This window comes from Triticum dicoccoides, chromosome 1B (assembly GCF_002162155.2).
Source record: "Triticum dicoccoides isolate Atlit2015 ecotype Zavitan chromosome 1B, WEW_v2.0, whole genome shotgun sequence".
In the NCBI taxonomy this organism is placed as follows: domain Eukaryota; kingdom Viridiplantae; phylum Streptophyta; class Magnoliopsida; order Poales; family Poaceae; genus Triticum; species Triticum dicoccoides.
In genome coordinates, this window is record NC_041381.1 from 199,359,673 (window position 1) to 199,364,696 (window position 5,024).

Here is a 5,024-nt window from a genome sequence, read left to right on the forward strand (position 1 = left end):
TCTACGGTGGCAACATGTGGCGCAACGTCCCCACCACTAGCATTTAAAGGTACCTAGTGATTTTAGCTCAATGCGTGAGATTGTAAAAAAAAAAAGATATTCATGGGCCCTAGCACCCATGGCATATTTTATAGAAGAAACCCACCCAGGTGAGATCACAAAAATTCGTTCCTGACAAGAATTGAACTCCGGTCTGAAAGGTGGCAATTCCTATTTAGCGCTGCAGGCGCCCGTTACAGTGCAATTTGCAAACGGGCGCCTGCAGCAGTTCAAGCTGGGCCGGCCCATTCTATGTCTTTCGAACGTTCAAAAAGATCGCGGCTGAAAAAGAGAATCGAACTCGCAACCCGTTCTTCACAAGCCCTCAGCTCTTGCCACTACGCCACCGCTATAAGATCTGATTACTTCCATCGTCATCTCTTCTTATCTTATATTTCGTTTCCCTTTTTCTCGTTTTCCTTTTTCCTGTTTTCTTTTTTACTTTGCTTTTTCCTGTTTTCGTTTTCTGCTTCCAGTTTTCGCTTTTTTTCTCCTTTTTTCTTTTATATTTTCCTCTTCTTCCTGGTGTGGTGAACCTTTTTTTAAAATTGATGACCTTCTTTTTAATTCGACGATTTTTTCTCAAATCGGTGAACTTTTATTTCAAATTTGTGAACTTTTTTCAATATCAATGAACTTTCTTCTAAATCAATTTATTTTTTTGTTCAATTCAGATGAACTTTTTTAAAATTTGGATGAACTTTTTTCAAATTGATGAACTTTTTCTCAAAATTGATGAACTTATTTTCAAAATCAATGAACTTTTTTCAAAGTCAATGAACTCTTTTCCCAATTTGTGGTTTTGTTTTTAAATCTGTGAACTTATTTTCAAATTTGTGAACTTTTTCTCGAGACAACGATTTTTTTTTTCAAATTCATGATCTTTTTTAAAAAAATCGATGAACTCTTTTCATTTCCACAAACTCTTTTGAATTTATATGAACCTTTTTTTTCAACTTTGTACCTGTTTTCAGTTAATTTTAGAATTCTGTTTTGAATTTATACTTTCTTTTTAAAATACTTTACTAGATATATATAATATATGTTAACAAGAGGAAGGGTCAAATACAGGTTTTTCCTATTTGTTGTCAACGGAATGAGCGTGACCTGGTGGTTATGAGCGACTGCTCCTGACCCTTGCGCTTCGAGTTCAAATCCCCGTATTCACGAATCTCTATAGGAATAAGCCTTTTTTTGCTTCTGTATTTTGGAGCAGATTGTTAGCAATGTTGTAACTGGGCCACGGCCCAGTGCTGGTCGCTGTAGGCGCCACTTGTCCAACGGGCGCCTACAGCGCCGACTAGGAGCTCCCTCGATACGCCACATCGACCTTGCTACTGGGCTACCGTTCAGTCTTGGGCCCAACCCAATTCCCTTCTTTTTTTCAATTTTTATTTCTACATTCTCCTTTTTCTTTTTCTTTTATTCATTTTAATTTCTTTATTCTTACCATTGCATCTCTGTTTTAGGTTGCGCTTTTTTTTGTCATTTTTTTGAAATATATGACCTTTTCCTCTAAATACATGAATATATTTTTTGTATGTAGGAAATAAGTTTTAAATATGAGATTAATATTTTATTCAGATACTCGGTTTTTTATTTTTTTTCCGCAATATATAAACTTTTTATATATCTGAACTTTATTATAATACTTTTAAAAAATTAACATCAATGTTAGATTTGCAACTTACGAAAAGGTGCGAATAATCATTAAACCTGTCGAGACGGTTTAATTTAGTCACTTAACTCCAACAATATCCTTTTGACCCACTAAAGTTGTTGAATTTATTTGGCTTGCTAGACTGGGTTTTTTTTTGGCAACGAACCAATTATGCTGTTAAAACAATGGGCCCAGCCACCCAGGTTGGCACAGCAAACAAAATTCACTTCCACTGCATAATCAAGGAACTTGCACCCATTAAATTTGTACCAAGAAATAAACTCAGTTTACGCTGGTTCAAAAAGTATGACTCCCTCTGTTCAAAGAGTATAAGATAGTTTAACTCTTTTCTGAATTGGAGGTATATAAACACGGTCTAGTGTTTTTTTCACTTATTTGATTATTTCTGTCCGCATGTAGTCTATATTGAAATATGCAAAAAATCTTATATTTGTGAACAGAAAGTAAGTACTACTGCATCACCCAGAATTTGTAACACACAATATCTAACATTCAGGGAAGCTAACAAAAGCAAGGAATAACAATGCATGAACCAAAATCAGCATTACAAGCCCCAAACCTCCTACTGAAGCACCTCAACAACCGAATACCATAACATGCACGGATGCACCAACCAATTAACGAAAACTTCAGATCAAAAGCTCGAATAAAAAAAAAGATGCGAGCAACATATGGTTCAACAAGGAATTCCATAGCTCTGATCAGCATATAGTTCAACAGGCCGTAGATGGTTCGACATTCTTTCGCATGCTTAACCACAACCACATGTAAAAATGGCTCGACGATCTCAAGATCTAGGCATTTCAAAGTAGACACGAAATGTATCCAACCAACGACACTTCCGAATACGTAGTTCCGAAGTTCCTCGATCATGGTGGTTCAAATCCAACGCCAGTACGCCACGCAATATTCCAGATCATAGATGTAATAGCCAGGCAATCACCACTCCTTCACTAGCTAACGACCCTCACCCCCATCCAGCAATCTCCTAGAAGTCGAACGGGTTCGCCGCGGCCGGCGGCACGGTGGTTCCGCCGCAGTGGCGAGTGGCGTACCTCAGGCCCGACTCCGGGATCATGGAGCGCTTTCGTTCCCCGGGCACCATCAGGTTGCCGTCCTTGTCCTCGTAAGTCTGCACCACCAATGCAACCCAATATCCCAAGGACGCGACTAGCCAGCACACGTTGGCTGGGTAGCGTTCCAGAGCACACACCTAAATATGGCAGTGGTGTCCCGCACCCTTTGCCAGCTGTCATACAAAAAAGGAAAGAAAGGGTCCTAACCACCATCGCACATGGCGCAGGATCCTACCCCCGATCATAACCGCTCAGCACCTCCCTCCCGGCGCCTCCTGCATTAGAATGTAAGTTTCCTCCTCCCCAACGGCCTCTCCAGCTCCACCTTTTTTTCTGGACAGAGAAAACACAAGTCATTAGAGGAGGCAACTTACACAAAATCCATTAACAAAAGAAACAAGCAGGAGGAAGCATGCATGCAAGCCTTATGTTTCGCTACAATAAACAGCAACCTTCATCCTGTGTATAGGCACTTCAACTAGCAACTCGGGGTGTTATTTTAGGCAAGTTTGAGTTGAGACACATGCAACTCATGGATTTGGGGGAAAATTAGAAGAAAAATGAAGCCAGTGGAGAACAGGGTTTTTTTGCTGATTTTCCCTTTGGGTTTTTGAGCTGGCTCGTGTTTTTGGTTTGCAGATATGTAGGTTGCATGAGCAGCTGTTTTGGTTGTTGTGGGTATTCTGATTTTTTTTGGGCAACTTGTGTTGAGATGTAGGCAGGTACATAAAGCTTTTTTTGGCAACTGATGGTTTGTGGTAAAATAAAAACTAAACTCTAAAAAAAGTGCATCCAAAAACTAAATCAGAATAAAAGTCCTTGAAGATCAGTTTTTGTCGGCAAGATACATAATAGATTGAGGCAAAAACGGCGTAATTTGTAGGCAAACTGTGTGTTTGATTGCAGGCAAACAATTGTGATGATGAACACAGGGCAGAGGAAAAACTATTTCCTAATGGGTGATAAAATCAGGCAATTACGTATGTAGCTTGTAGGCAACTGTGATGTTTCTCAGGCAATTTTTGGATCGAACTCGTGGGATTGTGCATATTCTGTGACGGGGAAAAGCAGACAACTATCTTTTTACTTGTGTACATGCAAATGTGTGTATAGTTGCAAAGCAACTATTTGAGGATCTGATGAGACAGTTTGTGGGCTGCAAAAAAAAATATCAGCCCAAAGACCCATTTAGGGGGAGCTACCTATGTCAAAACAGCTTGACTTGCATTCTGGTCTCTAATGGGTAAAAAGCAGGCAAGTCCCCTGCTTGTTTATAGGCAACTCTGATTTTGATTGTAGTCAAGTCTATAACCAAAATACTGTGGAATTAATCTATTAGTTATTTAGGATCAAAAAATGTAGACTTGATCTATTAGTTATTTTGATTGTAGGCAATATAGTTAGTAGGAGTATCAATTTATAATTCATTGATCTAGGTATTGATGAGTTTAGCGAGTACACAAGCAAAAAAAACTGAACCATATCAGGCAACTAAGTAACAGAAACATTAGACAAAACTCTAGGATTGTTCATTATCTGATTATTTTGAGGAAACTACCTACAATGTGTTGGGCAAGTTTTGAAAAAAAATTCAAGCAACCTGAGTAACAACCATTAACAAAAGTAGTAAAAGATGAAGCATACAGTGACAATTTGTTCATATTCAGAATTCAAGTGTAAAATTAGCCTGCAGCTTAGATGAAATGTGAAGGAAATAAAAGATGAGCAAGACTCATGTGTTATTTGAGGCAACTACCTAGAGAGTGTTGGGCAACTTTTGGAGACTAAAAACCCACTAGGATTGAGTTTCATACAATCTGGCGCTTGTATGAAAGCTTCCAGTGCACTAACTTAAAACAACTAGCAAGTCAAGGAACCATATCACACATCCTAAGTAACAAAACTAACACCCAATTAGGCAAATTCTGAATCATATCAGGCAACTAAGCAACAACCCGTAGGCAAGTTTTGTTAATTAGGATCAATAGCTACACACAGAAAACCTCAAATCCTCCACTCAGGGATAACCAATTACCGAGATCTGGCCGATAAAAAAATCCCTCATAGTAAAATCCTCAAAATCTCCAACAATGATTGGTGTGCGCGAGTTTTTGTACTCTAAAGTAAGCAAAGGTTGAACGCAGTGGCTAGTAGCAAGATTCGACAAACTAGCAGAACAATTTGGCAAGATCTCATAGCAAGACTCTGGCAACTCACTCGACAAATCC

The 5,024-nt window shown here is 38.8% G+C and overlaps 1 long non-coding RNA gene across 1 annotated transcript in view; it reads right to left on the minus strand.

Annotated features, from left to right (window-relative positions):
• Nucleotides 1-2,392: 2,392 nt before the first annotated feature.
• LOC119328210 overlaps nucleotides 2,393-5,024 on the minus strand; it is a 5,937-nt gene continuing 3,305 nt past the window's right edge. The window contains exon 2 of the long non-coding RNA XR_005158883.1: nucleotides 2,393-3,129. This is a non-coding gene — a long non-coding RNA (uncharacterized LOC119328210). The remainder of the gene's footprint in view (nucleotides 3,130-5,024) is intronic.